We start from the raw sequence: 26665 nt of genomic DNA on the forward strand, positions 1-26665 counted from the left end.
CAAAACGCTGTGAAGAGCGGCAAGATCACAATTGAAATGCCGAATAGCTGAAAATATGAAAGAGGAGTTACAGCAAATCAAAGAAGGAATAGAAAATGAAATCAGCAAGGAACCCCTCAAAACAACCCTCGTAAAAATGGCAAACTGGAGAGCCCCTGGTCACAACAGAATACACATATCCTGGTGCAAAAAAAAACCCACATCACTACAGAAAGGTTAATCAAGAACCTGAAAAGATGCATCCACGAAACAGACGCGTCAGAATGAATAACCAAAAGTTAAACCCACACTGGTTCAAAATGACACAGTAAAGCGAACCATCGCCATAAACTACATATCTATAACATGGTTACCTAAAATGTTGAAAATATTGACAGCACAACTGAGAGAATACCCAAACAAGATGAAGGATATTACCCGGACTTCTACTCGAACAACATGAAGGATGCTGAAAAGAGAAAAGAGGAACACGTGATCTACTATGCATAGAACAAAATTTGATGGGGGTAAAAAGTAGAAAAATAACATAACCATAGTATGGGTCGGCTGTAAGAAAGCATACGACAGAATCCCTCAAGCATGGATAATAGAATGCCCGAGAATGGACAAAATACCAAGCAATATTTTCAAGTTGATTGAAAATACAACGAGAACATGGAGACTTCAATGATGGTCAGTACATAAATAAGATTAAAGTTAAAGGGGGGGCAAATTTTACTACCGCCCCGGGTGGCAAAAGGTCTAGCTACGCCACTGGTTTAAGTTGTTAGAGGATTTTCTAACTTAACAAAGTACCATGTCCTTTTCACACTGGGATGTTGACTAGATCGATGAATTGTCTGTATATGAAATATGTGTTTGTGTTCTGCAGCCACAGCATGCACTAGTTCTCTGGGTTCTATCACTTTACAGATCTCATTTAACTACCGCTGTAAGTTAGTCAGCTCTGTTATTGAGACTTAATGAGCCCTACATTGATTGTTAATGCATATTCCGAGGCCAAATCTCAGAGAGTAGAAAGGCGACGACTAATTAACATTTCTAAGGCTTGTTTGGTGAGCCCTCTCATCTGTCTGGATAAGATGTCAGTTATCCACCGATATACACAGATTATTGTCACCACTACTAATCATCATAGCCATGATGTCCCTTAATAATATACTGGGAAAGTGCCAAAAAATGCATATGAAAGTGCCAAAAATGCACATGAAAGAATGAACCACGTAATGTACATGGACACCTTAAAACTGTTTGCTAAAACCAAGAAACAACTAAAGATGCTAATAAATACAACCAGAATCTTCAGCCAGGATATCCAAATCGAATTCTCCACGGAAAAGTGCGTACTGCTTATCATGAGAATGGGGAAAACTGGAGGCAACGAAAGTCATGGAACTAACCAACTAAAGAAAGATGAAAGCACAAATATTTGGGAGTCCTTAAAGCAGACACCATTAAAGCAACAGAAGTTAAACAGAAAATGGGATCAGAATACCTCAGAAGGACCAGAAAACTTCTAAAAGTTAAACTATATAGTAGAAACCTTATAAAATAAACACATGTTCGAGTAAGATACTCCAAACCGTTTTTAGGCTGTAGCAAAAATGAACTGAAGCAAATTAATCAGAATATCAGGAAACTCATAACTATGCACAATACACTCCACCCAAAAACTGATGCTGACCGACTCTACGTGAAAAGGAAAGACGGAGGAAGAGGACTGGTTTATATATAAAAAAAATGAGTGAATGACACAAAAAAAGAATTAGAAAAATATATAATGCAGTGTTTAAAAACGAAAGTCAGAAAATCCCAGAGAACATGGATATGCAAACAGATTAACTCATCCAAGCAACAAGATCAGCTGTCATAATAGCTAGCAAGAAAGAAAAGTTCTGCCAGATCGTAGATTTTGCCGTTCCAGCAAATCACAAAGTGAACATCAAGGAGACAAAGAAGCAGAGCAAATACACGGAACTATCTAGACAGCTGAAAGGGTTGAAAAGGATAAAGAAAGTCAAGATAACAACATCAATAGTAGATGTACTGTGAACAATACCGAAAAACTTTTTTTTAAAATTGGAGAGATTGGAATCAGAAGGATTGCTGAGAAGCTACAATGGATAACAATAATAGAAAATGGCTGAAATATTAAGGAAAACACTTAAATATGGAGATTAATCAACATGAGCCGGGCATATAAAAACTGATATAGAAGTAAAACGCAAACAAACCCCACATGGAATCATGAAGACTGAAAATATATAACGGTAAGTTATCTATCCCCCCAAGAAAATTTAGTGTCGATATAAATAGGCGCCACACGAAATAATCGAGGAAGGTCAAGAAGGATGGGAAGATCGAGAAGAGAAAGCACTAATCAAACCTCCACTGGATGAGTGCAGAGAGGACAAAAATTTTAAAGAGGCATATTGCCACTCAAATTCCAGTGAAAAACCAATGGCCGCTACCAACGAGAAATTAATGGTAAACGTCTATTACGATAACGCAAATTAATATGCAAAGATTATCGAAAGAGGCGTTTAGTACTGCAAATCTGAGGACATTGTTGTCACTCAGACTCAAGAAAATAACACAAATTATTGCTAGTTAGTGATCGCTGGTGATGGCCTCTGTGAGAACTAGTGAACTTATAATAATGATGATGATAAAGTATATACAAGGAGGCACGATAGAAATATACAAGAAAAACACTATTTTATAATATAACATCTAATAACATCGATGATCGATCACTTTCTATATGCTCCAATAGACACATTGCCTAGAACCAAATCACAAGGCACCAAAAGAAATCCATTACAAACATGTGCAAATGGTTTACTGACAACACGGTGTAATTCTTATATATTTGCACGAAGGAAGAAACCGAAACACTCTTTAGATATTACATATATATATATATATATATATATATATATATATATATATATATATATATATATATATATATAATAAATTCCACAGCCAAACAACGTCGCAGCTCACAAGAGCCATGACAGTCAACGAACCGGAAGTCCAAGACTCGAGCTTCGCCCTCATTTGGGCTCATCAGTTTAGTCTAACTGATGAGCCCAAATGAGGGCGAAACTCGAGTCTTGGACTTCCGGTTCGTTGACTGTCATGGCTCTTGTGAGCTGCGAAGTTGTTGGGCTGTGGAATTTATTATATACAATCTCTCACATTCTGAAAATTATATATATATATATATATATATATATATATATATATATTATGTTGACAAGAAGGTTCTTGCGGAATTAAAAATTTTGATTACAAATGATGTATTATCAAATAAGTTTTTGTTATACTAACTTTACATTTTAAATGATAGTTTTAAAGAATGTTTTTCGCTTTATTTAATCGTTTAAATTTCAATCGTTTTTGAAAAAAAATTACGTCTTCCTATCAGAACGTTGAATACAAGATGGAAATAAAGCAAATTCGCACAATTCTTTAATTTCAATACAAGCTAGGCCGAAAAGTTGCTGAAACATTTCGCGATATCAACGAAGCGTTTGGTCCAAAAACAACTACTGAAAATACAGTACAATAGTGGTTTAAGAAGGTTCGTAGCGGTGACGAGAGTCTTGAAGATGGTGATCGTAGTGGTCAGCCACCGGGTGTTAACAACGATCAATTAAGAGCCTTAGTCGAAGCCAACTAACGCACAACTGTTCAAGAACTTGCTTCAGAATTAAATGTAACGGCTGCGACGATTTCCAACCACTTGAGTAAGATTGGAAAGACAAAAAAAATGATAAATGATGCCTTACGAAATGACCGACAACCCAAAAGAAATGCTGTTATGAAGTGCCATCTTCCCATTTTTACGCAACAAGAATGATTCGTTTCTCAACCGAGTTGTGATTTGCGATAAAAAAAAGTGAGTTATTTATGACAACCAGCGACGCTCAGTTCAGACGTTAGACGTCGACGAAGCTCCGCGACACAACCCGAAGCCAGAGTTGCACCAAAAGAAGGCCATTCCTTCACTACTATGAATGAAAGTCAAATCAAATATTTACCTATCACGCACGCTTTCATCCCTTCCCCCTTCTTTTATACGTACTCTCACCATTCTGCTTTTCCTGAATATTGTACTATACCTTCTATCCTCTCACCTAATTTTCATGGCACCGTGGAAATGCATTATTTTTTTCAATAAGATTCATTTTATGACAGATTAAGGGCGGTTTTCTCCACCGAAATATCGGTTGGTTATGAAAATGTGTTTGTCATATTATTTAATCTATTCTGTTCACATGCTTATTCACTAATTGCATATATAGGCATTCAAGATATACAGTTAAACTGGGAATTATTCGTTCCCCTGAAAATCTATGAAGTTTTTACCCAAATTCTAACTAGGATTTTATGTGTGTCTCAAGTCCAAGAGAAGAAAGTTGGTTAAGAAACAAGAAATTTCGAACGAAAAATATTAATATTGTGCAATTTTGTAAGAAAATACAAATGAAACATAAAAAAAAAATACATATTCAAATTTATTCTTACTCGGTATTTAATAGTAAAAGTATGACATTTGACTTAATTACCTCATGCTAACGATTGTGATATTTTTCAATAAGCTTCCTACACATTTTAACACCTATTTTTTACATTTCTTCTTCGAAGCCCTTAAAATTTTAGGATTTCTTTCCCTGGCCTTTGTTTTAAGCTTGTGCTATAAATTTTCTATTAGATTAAGATCAGGACTTTTACTTGACTATTCCAGAACATTTATTTTATCACGGTTAACCATTTTTTTTCACTATATTAACAGTATATTTGGAATCATTGTCGATTTGAAGAATCCATTCTGAAGTCAGAGCAAGCTTTTCAGCATCCTTTCTGATTTTCCTTGATGATTTTTAGATACTGCTCTTTTTTTCAGGATGCCATTAACCTTGACTGTTACCTTAGCCATAAGCAGAGAACGAATCGTAGAGCAGAATGCTGCTAAATCCACGTTTTACAGTGGGGATGGTGTTCTTGGAGTTATAGGCTTCACCATCCTTTTTCAAAACCTAAGATACATACATATGTTCAAATAATTCAATTTTTGCTTCGTCTATCTACAAAAATCTTGGAGAAATACGATGGGGGAATGCCCACATGTGTCCTAGCAAAAGTTCAACGTGCTTTAAAATGTTTTTAGTCACTCGTTTTAATGGCACCACTTCCTTCTTCGTATCTCTTCAATATTTTGTGTTAAAAATAGGAGGCTTTACTTATAATATATAGGGCTGTGACAACGGCATATTCTTTTCATTGTTTTGACTCGTGAGTATGTATCCGTTAATATCTTATATGTTTTCGTATAGACAGATGTGGTTCTCGTTGATTAAGTGTACCTTACTGTGTGAGATATCTACCCTAGAGTCAAAAGAATGAAAAGAATATTCTGTTGTCACAGCCCTAATAATAATATATATATATATATATATATATATATATATATATATATTAAGTTATAAAAATATATATGGCAAGAATATTCCGCGTTTCATTCTCGTGAGAATTCGTCAGACATATGCATAAGCCTGACAAATTCTCACGGAATATTCTGTGTAGCTTAATTGCCATATATATTTTTATAACTTACTGCCTAGCTCAACTTATGTATTGAACACTGTTGAAGTAAATACTGAAAATTACGCATAATATTATATTTTCGTATATTAATTCATGTGAGTAAAGGAAGTAGGCATATATATATATATATATATATATATATATATATATATATATATATATATATATATATATATATATTAATTATTATTTTATATCCATATGCACTAATACTTACAGAATCGTCAGTGAACGAATTAACAATTATTGTCTGCGGGTGATTCAAACTCTGGCACAAAGTCACTTTTGATTTCGCAAGCTAGTATGGTATTTCAAGGTTACCGGCGATTAACACAAGAATCGGGGGAAATTAAATGCTTATAAATGCTAAAAAGTAAACGGCCATACACAGTAAACACTCAAAAAGTATTCAACGACCAGATGTTGGGAGTCATCCATACATAACTATTCCGTCGTTTCATCTGGTCGTTGAATACTCTCTGAGTTTTAAAACAGGTTATATAAAATACTATAAAACGATGTCAGCGTTAATACTAAGCCATTTAGCATCACATGTAAAAAAAAGAATATCAAATCATCGAGCTTTCTCGTACATTTTAATGTGGAAGAATTGTGTAAGGAATTTTGTATGAAAAACTGAATTATCTTCCTCGTTTTTCTTTTTTGTTTTTTTAAATCCACCATTAAAAAAGATAAAAGATGTCTGACCGTTAGTGTCTATGATTTTTTTTTGTGAAAAGCAGATCTTGCCGCATTTTCTACCTAATTAATTTTCCTAATTTTTGGAATTTATAATTATTTTTACATGACGTAATAGTGTTTTTACCTACAATACATTTGTTCGAAATTCCTGTATACAACACAAGAATCAAATAACGTATATCTTGGTAAATAATTGATGCATTCTCAAAATTAAAGTTCATCTCATAAACGCTATATTTTCTGACTCCAGACATAATATTAACTTCGAGTGCGAGGCTGTAACAATGTTCGTTGAAAGACACACAAACATTAATATAAGCTCGGCAATTAGTTCACCCTTGGCGTTGCAGGTGTTATGTGGTTGGCGATTTTCTCAAACGCGCTCCACACATAATAGTTTTAATGGATTTTCAATAAGGCGAATGGAATGCCCATATATCTACTTTACTGGCAAAGTCATTAAAGTTCTCAGAGAGTCAGTTCTGTGTTTTACTGGACTCATGACTCTTGCTGTCATGCGTATGGCTTCCCCACAGTCACCCACCACCAAGCGGCCGTCAACATTGGATCGTAACATAATATCCAAGATCCGAGAGTACCTTAATTCTCTGGGATCATTGAGGCGCTTCATTATTTCATGCAGCCTGTCTTAAGCATATAGCTTGGCGATGCCTGCCCCCCCCTCATGAATTCAGAGCGCAATGGTCATTCATTTTAACATTGACTAGGCTGAACATTGTTTAACTTCGGTAATCTATCGGGAACCGGCATGCCCACGTGATTATGCTGTATAATATTCGCTGATTATGTAGAATCGGAACCAGGTTTAGTTCCAGCCTTAGTTGTTATTTATCTCTCTAGCATCGTTACCGTTTGAACTACCGGCAGATTGATACGAAAGGTTAAAAATATAGCAACTTTGAACTGTGAATGTTTAATTTTGCGCATGTGTAAAAGTAACAGCAGTAGTAATGTTTTATTCGATTCATCCTACCAAAGTAAACTGTTTTGTTTTCAATTTTAACCTTTTAGCAGCAATTTTTGCCGGCTAAAAAACAAATACCACGTGTCTGCTTCAGTTACAAATACTCTATACATCAAATTTAAATTCTGTAAGCCGAATATTCAAACGGAGCTTGATAAAGACTTTCCGCACACAGACGTAGAAGTTGAATTTTGTATATATATATAGATATATAAGTAAAAAATATTTTCTTGTGATAGAACGTTTTACTTTAAATTCTACGCAATTATGCAGAATGTAGAAACTATGCATAATAGAATTCAGCGCCATAGGGAAATTAAACTAATCATCTTATAAACGCATAAAAATAAATATGCAATTAAGTAACGCTCGATTTTTAAAGGAATATGCAAATTATGCAACATTTATGTAGTCGCTCGCATATCCATGACTAAGTATATTAAGCAGTTCGTTTTAATACTTTTTAGATATAGAAAATAAACTCTTAACATCCATGTCAGAGCGAGAAAAAAACAACTTTATTTATATATATATATATATATATGTATGTATATATATATATATGTGTGTGTGTATGTATGTGTGTGTGTGCGAGGGATAAAGAGAGAGTATATTGTTCACAATAATACATATGTATGTTCAAGTCTTATACGCTATTAAAAATCAGTTGAAAAAACGCATAGGTTGTTTTTCTTCAAATATATTATGAGAATATTTTTGTTGTAATATCTTCGATATTTGCCATAAACAAAATAATTTGTGTATAGTAATTTTGTTTTTCCGATCTTATTCAGTTTTATTCTATGTGGAATATTCACCGAGTATTTTATTTCCATAAAAAATTTGTCGAAAAAAAAAATCTTCCAAAAAATACTGCGAGTCTAAAATGAGTTCGACCTTTCCATTTAGAAAACAACAAACCAAGAAATGAAATCGTACATTCTATAGGAAATAGGACGTTGTTGTGATTATACTTTCCATTTTTCTCGGTCTCCCCAGAGATCTATATTTCTAGTGTTTGGTGCAAGGACAACAATATATACATCTTCTATAATATAAAGCTGAACGTCTGTGTGTGTGTGTGTGTGTGTGTGTGTGTGTGTGTGTGTGTGTGTGTGTGTGTGTGTGTGTGTGTGTGTGTGTGTGCGTGCGTGTGTGTCTGGTCACGAATAGGCTCCTACATGGTTGACTATTATAGAAAACTGATCATATATAATGATAGAAGATGTATCGAGACACAGGAATGGGTATGTTTGATCTGGCATAATGATGATTCATTAAAATTGTGGTGTCTGCGTACGCGCCTGGTCCACAAAGTATGGAAATAAAAAAATTTAAAAATTAAAAAAAAAAACGTTTACAAGTGTTTTTGATATAGATGTACATAATAATACTTTGATAAGTATATTTTAACTTATATAGGGATGGTATAATAAAATTGTGGGGTTTGCGTTCACGCCTGGCCTCCATAGAATGGAAATAAGCACAGACTTTAATAAAGACTTTTCATATCTGTCTGTGCAAGTATACTTTGATAATTATGTTTCAGTTTGAAGAAATATGGTATAATAAAATTATGGGGTGATCGTTCGCGCCTGACCTCCATAGAATGGAAATATGTTACAAAGTTTAACAAGGTTTTTTAATATAGATCCACAGAATATTGTGATAAGTGTTTCAGTGTGAACAGGTATGGTATAATAAATTATGGGGTTTATCTATTTTATTCATCGTATTTTGCTTTGGTTTTGATACCCCAAATTCGTAGCTATCTCTTTACAACCCTTCCTTTTCATAACCTATCATACTTTCATAAATCAGAGTCCATTTTCTGTAGGCTGTTTTTATAGCCAGTCAACGACGGGTACTTTTGCTAGTATATATATATATATATATATATATATATATATAGAGAGAGAGAGAGAGAGAGAGAGAGAGAGGGAGAGAGAGAGCGGGAGAGTGAGATAAAATGCGTGTACGAATGTTATTTGAAAAGGATCAAAAATGAAATCTCAAGTGACCACCGTATGCATAAAGGTTAAAAGAAAACTGAAATTTATAAATTAATAATGAGATTTGGCTAAGTTTGTGATGAAATATTTCTCGTAACTCTTATATATATATATATATATATATATATATATATATATATATATATATATAGAGAGAGAGAGAGAGAGAGAGAGAGAGAGAGAGAGAGAGAGAGATTTAGCCACTCTGATGAGTCGTAGATGACGAAACACGTGTCAGTGGATAATTATATTTTTAAAAATATATATATATATGCCGCTTCCCATTTAGGGGATACCAAATTGGTCAAAGTGAACTCGCATTTAGGTAAAAATGCACTTTTGTATAAATTATTGAATTCGTTCAAACAGTATCGCTAACAAAAACAAATAAAACATCTACATATATATATATATATATATATATATATATATATATATATATATATATATATATAGGAATGATTAATTATCATTTCCAAAGCAAAACACTGGAATTAGCACACACGCATAAATTTTTATTAGTAATTTAAGCTTTTCAGACGTTCTAATTATTTCACTTAGAACCTCTGAATAGATAGTAAGATATAAAAAAATAAATCCGTAGAGAACATAGGAGAATTGAAAATTTGTAAAATTATATTATATAAGTACATCCATATATATATGCAGTCATATTATAGTTAATACAAAATAAAATAATAACATCTGGGATATGGTTTTAATCTTTAGCTTAACATTTAAATAATTAAAGATTATACAGTTAAAATAAATAACTGATACATGAGTTACCCCCCCCCCTTCAATAAATATAAGAATGAATTAAAAGATTATAGAATAAAAATGATGCATACGTTACCCCCGCCTCCTTAGATTCATTAGAAATAACTGATTAGGAACGGAAATCATCAATATAGAGAACCAGATAGAATAAAATCAAATTAAACAGTTAATTACACAAAAATATAATAATAAAATAATGAATAATTGATACATTGATATTAAAATAAAATATATATGAATAAGTACAGACACGCTATAAATAAATAAATAAACAATAAACATTATCTTCTCTTCTTCTATTCTATCTTCTATATAAATAAAATTAACTCATTTTTTCCCGTCGGATTTTGACCTTAATAGGATTAAAAATCAAGATATTTCATGCAAATATAATATGCACAAACGGCAGAACAATATCTGAGGTGTGTTATAGGCTTATTATTTCTCAAATTCCTCGATAATCTTATATTTCTATACTTTTTCTGCTGAGAAGTCACGGCCAAAATCGGTTAAGATCAATGGAAGTGGTAAAATATTTTCTCTCTAATAAATTCCTCCTCCCCCTGCCACCACTTAACACCGTTTGGGGATCGTTCACAAGGAACAGTTGAGAAGAGAACACCGGTTTGGCTTCGTAGTTCTTTCATGTGAAGTTATTTAAAATCACTAAACTAAGCTGCAGTGCTCTGTGGCGTAGTGGTTAGCGTGCTGGACAATTCACATTATATTTTCACGTTCGCACCGACCTACCGTAGTCGTTTTTTTTTTTTTTTCCTAAACAACTGGAATGGACTTTTCTTGGTGGCCGAACTGTTAACGTTGCAGATGTTTTTTTTTGTTTTTTTTTCACACTTTATTTTCCTACTTTTACTCATGACTCCGGGTTTGATCTTTCCTACTTACCTACCATAACATTTTTTAAAACTCCCCCCCCGTCCCGGAAACAAACACTCGAGCAACGCCGGGTACCCCCGCTAGTTAAAAATAATATATGCGGTCCTTTTTTTTTTCACGGTTAGCTAAACAAAAAAAAAACGGTACTCATGCAGAGAGTGATCCGTGCTGAAACAATAACGTTATTATTTAAAAAGTCATTCTTAACATGGGGGGGAGGGCGTTTTGTACCTATTCTGTACTTTAACCTTACAAATGAATAAAAAACATACCATAAAACTTTAATTAAACTTGGAAATACGATTTAAAAAATAGCGCGGATCACACTCTGCATTAGCACTCAACAAACAATGGCTGACGAGAGCCTATTTTTCTTTTTACCTTTAACTAGTTTCCCTTATATTAGGCTTGAAACCGACCGTACCAAAGTTTGTTATGACCCTCTGTACATATTTTGAATGAATAAATATTAAGTTCTTATATTAAATTATTTTCAGTCGCGTGCAAGCGACTCGATAAGTCACTCCGTCGGTCTGTCGGTCCGTCCGTAACACTTTTGTACTTGGCTTTTTTGGTTAAGATCGAAGGTCTATTGTTAATAGATGCTGTTCTTAGCTTTTTAAGTTTTTCTTGACCTTTTGGCCAAGATCAGTGTAGTCTCCAGCTTGACAAAAATTGGTTGGAGGTACGGTCAAAGGTAGAGGCTGCAGTCAATTCGTGGCTTCCTAGGAAACTTTCCTTAAAGGGTAGAGCTGAGTCATCCGCCACTTACGTCTTTCCTCTCATCCATTACCGACTGGCCGTACACACCCTGCCTGCACAATACCTAACAGCTCTTGTCGAACTCTTGTCCTCGCTTCTTTGGGACAGAGGAAGACACTGGGTGAGCAGACAGGTCTGTATTCAACGTCCGTGTGAGGGAGTTTTGGAAATGCCGGACTTGAAGTGTCATCGAGACGCCGAGAAGCTGACCTTCCTGAGCCACTACCTTCAAGAGGAACAACCATGGCACCCCGCGATTACTGCCGCCTTTCCCGACCTCATTCTTGACCCCTCTATCGAGAGTCGTCGCAGGCCGCGAGGAGATTCAGCCTTCTTGAAAGAGTGCCGAGCCGCGCTAAAACGACTACCAAGGTCCATCGACCTTGTGACTGCTACCCGTAGAGAACTCCACAGGGATCTAGCGAGGGGGGCCGCCGACGACCCGCCATGAGCGCACTTGGATTGGCAGAACAGTGAGATTCGCTCCGTGTGGAGCTGGGCGCCAGGTTCGAGTCATCTGAACAATTCGGAGTTCTCTCTGACCTGTCGATTGGCCCGAAATGCACTTCCACTAAACAACATACAATGCAGTTCTGTTTTTTTGGAGTCGCCTGCTTGACCCCTTTGTGGAACAACAGCTATAGAGACTAATCACGCTTTCTTCGATTACCGCGAACTCCGCCAGTACTGGTCATATGTCAGCGATGCAGCGATGTGACGGCTTGCATCGATCCCGAGCATCCTCACCTGATTACCGTATCCAATTTCGTTGACAACGTGAGGCCACCGTGGGACAGAGAAAGACAAATGGTCTATATTACGATCCTGGCTGTGGCGAGAATGGTGATTTGGACGTCGCGTCTGCAAGATGGCCGGGGGGGTGTTGTCTTTTTCTGATCAGGATCTGATCGCTTTCTTTAAATACCAACTACGGGTGAAGATCAGATTTGACAGAAGATGGATACATGTAGCAAGTCTATGTGTACAAAAAGGAGTCCAATTTGAATATGTGTGTTTGCCTAGGTGTGGAACGCGCAGTTCCGTCAAGTGTAATTTTATTCTTTTCTTTGCCTCTTAGCTAGCTGAGTGAGAGCTCCGTCGCCCCCCTTCCGATTAGGAAGCCTCCAAGATCCCCACCCCCACCTAATTGCAATTTTTTCTATTCCCCTCTCTCTCTCTAAATTTCACCCATCTTGGAGAGAAAGAAATCAATCACTACCCCCCAATTTTTCCCGCCCTCGACACAAATGAATTAATGTTGTTATTTCTTTTTATCTTTTTTTTTTTTACACGCTAATAAAAAATGTAGGACGTCCCCAAGTATGAAAGGGCGAATTCGGTATTATGGTGAAAGAAGATTCTAGCTAAGAGAAATTTTTGTTTAGTTCTAGAGTGACAAGGATAACCAACGACCCCCATTTTCCCCCCTTTTTGAGTTGGGCTTGTCCCTAAGTTTTTTGTTCATGTTTATTTTCTCCTGAATAAAAGATTAAATATCTCAAAGTGTAGTATCTGCATGTTATCGCCCAAAACCAGCATTAATCGCCAGTGAAAGCTAAATTATTTCCTTTCAGTCACGGCCGCTAATGTCCACAATTGTTTACGGACTGCAGTAACCGTAGTTTATCTTTTTTTGCGAGCAAGGGTAGACTTCCACCGGACAACGCCGGTTAACAGGTCCTGCTGGTGTACTAATATTTTAGAATTGTTTTCTTTCATTGAAATATTTTGAACTATTTGCAAAATCAAATTCATTGGATTACAAAAATAAAAAAAAACAATTATATAAATATTTCAAACAATTTGACAAAAAGGCAGTGCAAATCTCTACTTTCAATTTGAATATTATCGCATCGGAGAAATTGATATTTGAATCTGACTAGTGATTTCATTTTCTCTGTCTTTGCAGAAAGTGTTACCTTGTAAAAATGTAACCTTTCCTATTTCTTCCAAATCATGTAATTTCTTTGATGAAATATTATTCCAATTCGCAAAATTGTTACGATGGAGAGATTCTTTAATAATGACATAAAACGCTAAATCAGTACATTACATGAATAAAATACCATTTCGCCAATAATCTACCTTTTTCGGCTACCAGATAAAGCAGTGGTTCTTAACCCTTTTCATGCCTGTAAACCCTTTCATCAGAATGATATTTCTACCCTTTCAAAATGTTTACACTCAAAATATTCATTCATAGTAACAATATAAATAATATTGACAGAATCGAATTTAATGCATGCGCTAGCGGAGGGAAAATTCCACATAGCCTTTCAGTAGCAATGATCAATACACACCATGTTTTGTGTTCCTGGATTCGGTTTCTGCCTGTTAATCTGTGCTATCAATCATCCATAGAAACCTGAAATTCCCCACGGGGGAGGGGATGCAGCTCTGTTGAAAATCACTACGATAAAGAGTTACATTTTTTATACTAAACATCTATATTATGTTTCTCCTTTACTGTCTATCTGCCTATCAGTTCCACTTTTTTCTCGGAAACAACCAGGCCGATATGGCTGATTTTTACACGATAAGATGAAGGGGAAGGGATTGATCTATATCTTGATATGATAACGTGTGTGTTATTTTGCGTGCCATGCTTACATCTTTTTTTTTACGAGTGACTGTCGTTTAATTGTTATTACCTTCCATTTCTTGTAAAATAAATAATTTTACCAATAATTCTTCATAAGTCATGGTTTCGGTTATAGCTGATGGCAGACCAGTCATCTATTTTTTCATAGATAATTTTACTAAGAATTCTTTATACGTTTTGATTTCGGTTTCGATTATAGTTGAAGAAACTCAAGTTATATGCATATATACATGCGTATATTTTTTCTCCATAAGTTTTGGTTTCCGTTTCGATCCAAGCTGATGCACTCAAGTCATATATATAGGATTGATATGTAGTTTGCTTGAAGCATTGTGTGGGATAGGTGTGTAAAAGAGATTTAGAAGGCTGTCACAATGCGAGGAATGAATTATAGTCGCTGTTGGTAAGAGGAGACGAGAACAAGTGGCGATTTACAAATAAATAAGTACATACATATATATATATATATATTATATATATATATATATATTTATTCAGTTGTATCGTAAAATGTCTTACTTGTAATTTTATGCGACGTATTCCATTATTAATTTCGGAAAAATTTCCCTTTTCAAATGGTGTGCGTAACAGGTCGATTCAAAGCATGCTGGATGAAGGGCCGGAATACACAACTTCCGGCTCTTCATCCAGCATGCTTTGAATCGACCTGTTACGCACACCATTTGAAAAGGGAAATTTTTCCGAAATTAATAATGGAATACGTCGCATAAAATTACAAGTAAGACATTTTACCATACAACTGAATAAATATATATATATATATATATATATATATATAATATATGTACTTATTGATTTGTAAATCGCCACTTGTTCTCGTCTCCTCTTACCAACAGCGACTATAATTCATTCCTCGCATTGTGACAGCCTTCTAAATCTCTTTTACACACACACACACACACACACATATATATATATATATTCAATCACACCTTTATAATATATAAAAATCGATAGAAAATTGACTCTATAATAATATATACGAAATCTGCATGAATTAACATTGCTAAGCGTATTTCGCGACCGAGCTACGCCGGGCGTCCTTGCTAGCTTAGCTTAATGCTATAATAATATCCAGCCGTCTCCATTTAATAGGTACGGGAAAAAATGGGCGGGAAAAAAATAGGTGGACCTTGTTTTAAAAGCCGATTTATCATAATTTTTTGTAGGTTTCCAACTAATTTTTTATTGTATTTGATTAAGGACTAAATTTAATTTCCTAAAGGAAAAAACTGTTTGTACACGTGAAAAAAAAAAGTTATGAAAAATGTTTTCACGGCGAGCTAACCAATTAAGCTAAATTTTGAAGTTAAATAAATTCATTGTAAAAATCCTTTGAAAGATAAATATTAGTTTTCTGGGTCTATTTCAAAGATAATTAGTAAAGTCCTAAGATATTGAATTAAATAAAAAAAAACACTTTGTTTGTGCAAAGAAAACTTAATTAGCCCTCAAAAAGCAAGTAATTTACCGTTCGCCCAAAACGCAACAAACTAAAAAAATGTAAACACGATTATAATGAGGTCCAAAATTTCAGCCAATGGAAACGCTGTTTCAAAATGAAGTCATAAAAGGAGGTAGGTGTGCCAGACTTCTTTTTGTTCCCAGACGTGCATCCGTACATTCCTATTCTGAACGTTTGTATCAATTTTTATCATTTTTTAATTTAATTAATTTTTGTGTTCCTGTTTATAATTTTCTTTTTTGTAATTATTGTTCGAGATTATATAACAAATATGTTACGCCGAAAGTTTCACATTCTTGCGAGCAAGGAAATTATTAAAATCTTGCATATAAAAATTATGCGACATCTGTAATTTAAAAATTTTTTTAAAAAGTAGAAATATTTTTGCTATCATAATTTTTTTGTGTGAAAATATTAAATAAACAATGCTTAATTCAATGGTAATATCGGTAGTTCGAGAAATTCATTTTTCTTCGAGTTATATCGAATTCATTCATACAGACTTTAGGGGCTTTTTTCGTACTGTTCCTGTAAAAATTATTGTATTTTTTTATTATTACAAATTACAATGCTTCATTTATATATAAAAAAAAGCAAAAATAAATTCTTGCGTTTTTTACTTACTACTGAAAACCATAACTCTAGTAAAGGTATTTTTTGTTTAAACAAAATAATACATTTCCACTCAGATTTAGATAAAAATAATTAGTTCATTATATTTCGCGATCATTATTTGATAAATACTGAAAATTTCATTAAAATTGGTTAATTCTTTGATCTTTGGTGACTTTTTAAGTAAAGGGAGGGGTTAAAATGTTTATACATTTTGAGCATCGGCATTCATTTTGCACGTACCAACCATTTACGCTGAACATCCACAGAATAGCAAAATCAATATACTATATATGAAAGAGTCCGCTGTGGAATTTCCAGTTCCCGCTAGTACGGATTAATAAAGATTTCATGAAAAATGGGCACAGAGTAACCATATTCAATCGGTCCTAGATATGACCTTAAATTATATCCGATGGTGAGACCCCAGCTTGCGAGATTTGGGGAGTGTGGAGCCACCCCTTAATTGCCATTGCTGTCAGGTTCACCCTGACCTGGAGTGGTAGTTTGGTTTGGTTGTTTTTGTTTTACGGAATATTTCAGGTTATTTAATGCCGAATCCAGTGATTTTGAAAAAAAAAATTTAATAGAATATATTTGGTTTTGATTCAAATCAGTTTCTATTTAACCCATAGTTGGGACCCTAACAGGTACTACCACTCCGGGTCAGAGTGGGCCTGAGAGCAATGGCAATTAAAGGGTGGCTCCATACTCCCCAAAGCCCTCAAGCTGGGGCCTTACCATCGGATATAGTTTAAGGTCATATCCAGGACCCGGAGTGGTAGTACCTGTTAGGATCCCAACTGTGGGTTAAATAGAAACCGACTTGAAAAAAAAATATATTCTATTAAAATTTTTCTTCAAAATCACTGGATTCGGCATAAATTAACCTGAAAAGGGTTGATATGCCGTAAAACAAAAACAACCAATCAATCATATTCAATCAGCAATTTTGCATAAAGCACTTATTCTAAGTCAACGGGTTATAACTTTTGTCCGTAGCAAAAAGTCTAATTAAAATATTATATAGTATAGCTATACATACTCAGGATACAATGAAGATATTTTAGACTTTATTTGTTTGCACATTTTTAAACAGGAGGAAGATAAATGCTATTCTTTATTTGCTTTAAAATGTTTATTCTCACTGGTTGACTCCTACCTTACGCCATTATTTTAAAACGTTTCATATTAGTATAACAGCAGCGGCATGACACATATGCAAATGGCCAAGCAAGGTGACGTCACAGCGAAGGAAGAGAAGGGAAAGAAAAGCGGAGAGGGTGAACCTGACACATGGGCATTGTGAGCGACTTGGAAGCACGTGTGAATGCGGGGGGGGAATTTTTCAATAGGATGCAATTCGAACTTGGAACAAAATAAATGGTCGGACGACCGTTTGCCGTGGGGCGCGATTGCAGACATAGCGGCAGAAGGACAAGCAGAGATTAAAAAAAAAAAAAAACGCGTGGCGGCTACTGGATTTGAGTCGACGTAAGTAAAAAAAAAAGCACATGTTCGACACGGCAGAAGTGTGTTAATCACATGGCGAAAGAAGAGATTTTCAAAATGAAGATTCAATCCTAGTTGTGAGAATACCATGAATTCATGTTTTTTTTTATTTCAACAGGCATGACACACTTATCTTTGTACTCCTCACCTGGTTGCCACCACGCATGTTTAAGGCCATCAGAACCAAACAAAATCAATTTCGTCTCACCAGACCATAGGACATGGTTCCAGTAATCTATGGGCTTTGTTGATATGTCTTCAGCAAGCTGTCTGTGGGATTTTTTGTGTATTGCCTCCAGAAGAGGCTTCCTCCTGGGATGACAGCCCTGCACACCAATTTGAGGAGTACAAGATAAGTGTGTCATGCCTAGAGTCAAGCATGGTGGCGGGAATATCATGGTCTGGGGATGCATGAGTGCTGCAAGTATTGGACAGTAACATTTCATTCAGGGAAGCATGATCCCCTCTCTCCAGAAACTGGGTCGCAGAGCAGTGTTCCAGCATGACAATGATCCCAAACATATATCCAAGACAACCACTGCTTTGTTAAAAAAGGCTGAAGGTAAAGTTGATGGACTGGCCAAGCATGTCTCCAGACTTGAACCCAATAGAACATCTTTGGGTCATCTTCAAGCAGAAGGTGCGCAAAGTCTCATATCCGCCAGCTCTGCAACGTCGTAATTGAAGAGTGGAAGAGCATTCCAGTGGCTACATGGGAAACTCTAGTAAACTCCATGCCAAGGAGAGTAAAGGAAGTTTTGGATAATGATGGCGGCCACACAAAATATTGAGAGTTGACATGTTTTATGTTAATATTGACAACTTTTTGTAAGTTGTGTACTCACTTTTGTTGGCAGGAACTTATCTTTTAATAGCTATATTTTGAGTTATTTTGAGGAGAAAATAAATTAACTCTTATATATGCTGCAGACAAACTACTTTTCATTGGGTCAAAGAAAATCATTTTGGCAGTGTTGTCCAATGAAGAGACATACGGGAATATTTGAAAAAATGTAAGGAGTACATTCACTTTTATGATGCACTGTGTGTATATATATATATATATATATATATATATATATATATATATATATATTAAAAGAGTTTATTAGTGGTACAAAATTTGCAAATAAGAGAAAACAGAATTCTTTTAGACCCTAGACGTCTTTCGCCATCCTCATCAGAGGCAAACGATGGCATTTTCGAACATAAAAGAATATATATATATATATTCTTTATATATATATTTATATATATATATATTTATATATATATATATAGAGAGAGAGAGAGAGAGAGAGAGACGGGGAGAGAGAGAAAGAGATAGAATATGATGTAGAAATTCAAAATAACTTATAGTTGAACGAATGTGACACGTACACAAGGAAGGGTCTAAAGTGATTTTCAAAACATCCCATTTTTTTTTATTCCTTTACAATTATCATAGAATGCTGAATTCATGCAAGAAATGTCAACAAAATCGAATAATTGTCCTCTTTTTAATGTTGTTTCCTTGAAAAAAAATATGATGGATCGAAGCAACATTTGCTTACATATATCATTGTTCCGATTGTCGGTTGTCAAATTTGAATGCCTCCATCAAAAGAAAATTGTGTGTAAATCGTTTGTAATTCTACTTTTGCAAAGCTGGACACGATATGTGATTCGTTCTGATACGTTTAGCACACGATGTAAACACGTTTTACATATTTCTCTTAGATATATCTTGTCTGTGCCTACCCAGCGTCGTTTGGGATTCTGTTTTATGTAATATTCATTTTTCTTATATCTAAACTTATGCATTTCTTTTTTAATAAATTATGATATTAAATCGCATTATCATTAACGAGATTCGAAACCTGACCCAAGTTGTTATAGCCCGGTGTTCTACCGATTGAGCTATGAAACGTTTATTTGCAGTGGGAAAAATTATATTGTATTTAAATTTATATGTATGTAATTATACATTTATTCAAATGTTTGCATCATAAAATCTAAACGCACACTAAGGTTATTGAGCAAAATTTGTATAAAATCATAACTGATTCTGCTGTTCGTAAAGTACGTTCTATTTATCACCCTACAGACTTGCTTACATATGAGGCTATTCTCTACCTCTACAAATCTATTATCAGACTATTTATGTAGTATTGTTGTCATATTTGATATGGTGAATCGCTGTCCCATTTGAAGATTCTTTGATGAGATTCAGAAACGTATCTGCAACTTAAATGGCTTCACTCTTTCTTCTTCTCTGCACCCTCTCTTACAGATGTGATGTTGCTAGTCTCAGTCTTTTCTATGAATATTATTAGGAATTGTCTGATCTGTTCTCTGCTTCTTTTGTTTCAGTTTGTTGAATTGTTCAATTCGCTGTTTTGATACTTCATTGTAATACAGCTTATTTCCAAGAATTGCAAGCTTGTGGAACTCTTTTCCTGCTGATTGTTTCCCTCTACTTGTAACCTTTATCGTTTCAAGACTAAGGTTAATATATTTCTTTTACAAATCCGCTGATGCTGGGAGCTAATATTTAGAATATTTTACCTTCGTCCTTTTGTTATTGTTATATTTGTTTTACCTTGTTTTGTTTATTGGGAGGGGGTGTTATAAATTCCAAGAAGAATAAAGAAGAAGGGGAAGTGGAACAAAGAGAAGCATAACGCATTTGTCTACAGAAAAGTCGTGTCTATTCGGAAAAGAGAACCATATATATATATATATATATATATTCTTGTATTAAATGGTAATTTAAAAGTTTCTAAATAGCATTCTGAAGTTACAATGTGCAGCCTGTAAGTAGGCATGATAAAATTGTACGTCCGGGAAAGCAAAGGAAGCCGATGGTTTAAGTGTGTGTATTGAAGAGTTAGAATGAAAAAAGAATAATAGTAATAAAAAAGCATCATTTTCTCGTTATTTTTTGTATATTTCTGTTCATGTAAAACAGCAGCCGTTGTCTTAACAGTAAAATGTTGTCTTAACAGTAAAATGTAAGAAGTAATTGTGCATTCGCACATCTGTTAACTGAAGTCATTTTATTTCATGTCTATAATACCAGACCTCAATAATTAACTGAAAACAATGTATCGTTTCATAACTATGTATTGGAAAAAAAAAATTCCATCATCGAACGAAATATATAATGTAAGTTATTTTGTATGAAATATATGACAAATTACATTACGTTCCCGATGTAAATTAAGTATTAGTTTATAAATATATAGTTTAAAAAATTAAATACTTTTAAAAGCGAATGTTTATTGTGTAATGAATACGATCGAAATGTGTAAACGACGGCACTTGTAGCATTTACTGAAAGCACCAAAGAGTTTTATACAACCAAATTCGTGTTCTTCCTGTTGTGATATGCAGAAAAGATTTTAAAAAAAAAATAACATGTTAATATTTAAAAAGGTAACTCTTTATCTGAAGTCGGACGCAATCATCGACTATTTTTATCATTTTTTAGCAAGTTGCGTAATAAAAAATACTACTCACACAAGTGTTGCGCCTGTTAGGTTATGGGATGGAGAAAGGAAAAAGCCTACGCGAACTTAGAAATGCCTGTTAGAACAGTAACGAAATGAGATTTATCAGAGATTTATTCAGTCGGACGCGACTTGAACAGGATCTCAAGAATGTGGGTTCAATTGCGCCCAACCCGTGTCTTTGGCCGGGTAAGCAAAGTCACAAAGAACTCAATGACTCACATACCAGCCTTCTTCATCTCATGCACTTATTTTTAAACACTAACAAGAGATAGGCGAACAGAAACGAATTACTGCTCACTATTATACACGAACTAACAAGAATAAGGTAAACTAAAACACATACACAATGCCACGCTACCGAATACTCACATACATATATTACTTGCATACGCATATTATTCACACTATGAACATTTGACTTGTGATTATTTACTCAACTTTTTTTACTAAATACGAATTTCCATTTATTTAATAATTGAAGATAATTTTATTCTTACAAAATTGTAATATAAAAGTATTTTTTATAAAAATTCATTTTTCACAAGTTTCCTTTACAAAACTCTGTTTATGGCAAATGAAATTAAATGAAACATTAAGAGAATAGAAGGGTCACCAGTTAACACTTACTAACTGGTGACCCGTCTATTCTCTCAGTGTTTCACTTAATTTCATTTCATATACATGTTCGCATATATTTTCTATTTCAATTCTTTCGCTTAAAAGATAACTTTTATAAACGATGTATATTAATTGTTGGCGTGGTTTCTTGTCAATACCTACAGACGCTATCGTCGTCTAAAATGGTCCTACTATAGCCAGAGATCATACCACATAAATTCCGCCTTGTCTTAGCCAATTAAATAAATGATTGGATATATTGTTTCTGTTTTAAAATATAGCATTTTATTTTTTACTTGATTTTAAAAAATCCTTTAAATAAAACAACTCGGCAGCCAAGAAAAGCAAGTTTTTCTAACCGATATATTTAGTAAAAATGTGGTTTAGACGAAGTTGTGGAGGGATGAAAAGATATGACTAGATAAAATAAGTTATATGTGAAAAGTGAATAATCAAATTTCAGTATCAGCAATTTAGTCGAATACAATGTTCGCTTATATGAAGATAAGCTATTACATGAATATTTGAAGTGGCGGTGATACGGACTGCAAGCACAGCATGCTGAATTCTATCGGGCTATTCTAACACTTTCACAAATATCCTTTGACGAAAGTATTATATCTCCTCCCTTCTAAGTTCTAGATTAAATAAAAGGGCACACTATACTCTCAAGCCTTGATAGAACAACTAGTTGCTCAAGAATTATGAGAATTACGAAACAACAAATATTGTGCTTTATTAGAAGAAATTAGTTCACTTAGTCAATGGATATAATTAGGTTTACCCATAGCACACGCAGCACAAGCACATTTATTTCCATTATTTTCAGACTGAACTCATATATATATATATATATATATATATATATATATATAATGAAAAATGCTGCCTAAATAGACTATATATATATATATATATATATATATAGAGAGAGAGAGAGAGAGAGAGAGATAGTATTTGTAGTCATCGACATACAGTCCTGTTTCGTTGTAGCACAACTCATCAGTGCTGCTAGACTAGCGCCTCTCCCAAGCCAAGGATTGAACCTATAACCATCGTGTTGACAATCAATATATTTTGCTTCCACTAATTACAGAGTTGTGCCTTTTTTCCGAACCCTTTCTGGTGGAAAATAGATAAACGACTTAGTTCGAAATTATGTATATTGTTTATAAATTCAACATAAAGATTATTAAATTTGATCATTTTTTTTTTCAGAAATAAAGGTTGGAAGTAATATTGACCGAAACATTGTGAAAATAATGACTAAGACAAGAATAGTACGTTTCTGAATTTTTTAGATGAGGATTGGTTATTTGTATTATTATTCATCGGACTACTGTTCTCACCTTCACAACGTTTCGGTCGATATAACCCCGACCTTCTTTAGGTGTATCTTGTCGAACTCGGAAATTTGGACGGAATTTCGAGCGGAACCCTTTATTTACTTCACGAGGGTAGCGTGCTCTTGTTCCGTCAGCCATAACTGGATAGAGGTCCTAAGTATATGTATATTTCGGTCGCCCACACTGAGGATTGAACCTTCAACCTCTAGGAGAATATCACTTTTACAATTGATTTTCCCAGTACTCTAACCACTACGCCACGGATCCTTGCAGGCAATCCTAGTACGAATTTTAGGAGCCTTAAACCTACTTTTTACTTCTAGTTGTAAATATCACCATTTATTACTAATTATTACTATATATTAATGTATATCTATCTCTATACTTATTACTTGCATATATTAATTTTTTTACTTATTACTTGTATGTATTATCTGTTGTTTATAATTACTGGTTCCCATATCATATTGAATTGTATACTTGGTCTACTTAACAGTTGGTTATTCCCCAGCATATGTGCTGCTTCTTTCAGTCGCCTTACCGTTCCTCTCTGTCTATAATTTTTACTTCGTCCCATAGTAGTCCAAATATTTGAAACAATTTAAATATTTACTGCTGTTAAATTCGTTTTGAATAAGATTCCTTGGACAGGAAGTTTTTTTATTCGACTTGAACTAAATTTAGGGTAAATGTTTTTGCTTGCTGTGCAATGTTCTTAAAAGCGATTGAAAACAAGGATTGTCCTGAGAATTCTACTCAGCGATGGGATACCTCCCGTTGGTTTATTTGTCGGAAAGTTGAATTGTGAGAGTCAGATTTCCTTTGAACTTTCCAAATAAATCATTGAAAAATCCATTGTACACACACAAAATAGAAAGAGCGAAAATATTCACTTACTGATACGTACATTTGTGTAAGTCGAAGTGTCTCTATTTCATATATAAGTAAGGAATGTGTATATCTATATATATATATATATATATATAAAAGTAAGAATGTGTGTGTAAGGACATTTCTCAACTTATATATGCAACTAACTTTTTATTTGCAGATGCGAAATTTGGTATGTAGGTTATTCAGATATATGGAAAACTTTTTAATCGGTTTTTAACCGGAATAACATCTGCTAAGGAATCAAAATTGAAAAATATGTACTTGGGGATCATATGATTTTTATCTGTTTGTCAATTGTTTCATGGCTGCGCATGTGCGAATAGTTCACATTATATTAAGAATAAGTAGGTTTCAAAACATTTTTAAGACGTGTCAAGCTGGCCTAATGGTTATCGTACTTGACTCACAGTTTTTAGGTTTGGGTTTTGATCTCAGTTCGAATATATTTTTTACAAGAAATATAATACTCGCATGTACATGTCTCAATGTCTGTCCGTTTTTATTTTTGGCTACATGTTTTAAGGAATTAAACGTTAATTTTAATACCGGGAAACGTCGGGTATATCTTGTAGTGTTTATATATCTATACGTACAGGATTCTTTTCTTAACTAATTAATTTATACTTATGAATTTCTAGAAAATAGCTGCTAGAGTTAAGGCTGTGTAATTTGTACGATATTTGGTTTCATTTAATTGTATGCAACGAAGATAAAAGAGATTTGGAGTTTTAAATAAAAATTCAGATACTTCTGGTTTTTCTATATTTTAACAATAAGTATTAAACAGCGATTAATAAATATTACCTGAATTTCAGATTTTAGAATATTTAAAGAGTTTTAAAATGCAATTCTCCATCTATATAAAAGCCAAGTACGTCCAGGATGGAGTACTGCTGCCACATCTGGGCTGGGGCTGCTAAAAACAGCCTATCCTGCCTTGACAGAGTACAAAATAGACTTCGTAGCTTAGTGGGGGATTCCCTTTTCTCTTCAATGCAGCCTCTCTCCCACAGGAGAGACGTTGCGAGCGTGTCTTTGTTTTATCGTTATTTCCATGGCAATCCCTCGTCCCCCCCTCGCCAATCTTTCACGAGAAACACCCGTCTGGCTGAAAATCCTGTCAATAATTTTCCCCACCTTTTATTTGTACCTAAATCCAAACGTAGATTCCATGAGCAGAGCTTCTTTCTCGGAAGTACACGACTGTGGAATTCTCCTCTTTTTGCCTGTTTCCCACCTGACTACAACTTGGATGTCTTCAAGTCCAACATAAACAAATTCCTGACAAACCGCACTCTATCATAGCTCCAATACTAATGATTACTACAATACTATCTCATTGATCACTGTACACGCAATAACCCTTATCCCTGAGTAGCCTCCGGGCCTTGATAAGTGGTGTCCTCCATGTAAAAAAAAAAATGCATAATACGGATAAAATCTGACATTTTAAAAAATTTCAAATATTCCTAATTCGAATAAAATTTAATTCATATTTTTGAGACAATAATTAAGCAAGATTTGCTGACAAAATTAATAAAGATGACATAATCCAATTTCTTCAAACTGAAAAAAAAATCATGCGTATTATTTGGGTTACTGTTCTTATATAGAGTGTTATTCTTACAACCTCTCGGTCGATGTAATCTCCGAGCATCTTTATGTGTACCTTATGGAATTCGAAATCTTTCTATTGAACGAAACCCTTCATTTAGTTCACGGAAGGGTAGCATGCACCTATCATCCATGACTGGATAGAAGTCCTAATTGTATTTTGAGTTTCGCCCGCACTGCGGATTGAAGAACGAAACTTACGATAGAATTTTCCTAAGTACATTATCCACTATGCCACGGATCTAATGTGAATTTTGGGAGCCTTTGAACCTATTTTCGTTTTCAATGTACAAACTTACTACTTATTACTATTTATTACTGAAGGTTACTATATATATATATATATATATATATATATATATATGCACACACACACACACACACATATATATATACGCACACATATAATATACACACATATATATATATATACACTATACACACACACGCATATATATGTATATATATATATATATGCACACACACACATATATACGCACACATATAATATATACACACATATATATACATATATATATATACACTATACACACACACACATATATATGTATATATATATGTATGTATGTATATATATATATATATATATATATATATATATATATATATATATATATATACCTGGATTGGACAGTATAATAGAAACATCTTGGAGCAGTGATTTTCTGATGGCATGAAATTCAACCTTGTAAAGTTTTCCGCGAACAGTTTTAGT

Source organism: Euprymna scolopes, chromosome 11 (genome assembly GCF_053919585.1).
Source record: "Euprymna scolopes isolate OS-2025 chromosome 11, ASM5391958v1, whole genome shotgun sequence".
Taxonomy (NCBI): domain Eukaryota; kingdom Metazoa; phylum Mollusca; class Cephalopoda; order Sepiida; family Sepiolidae; genus Euprymna; species Euprymna scolopes.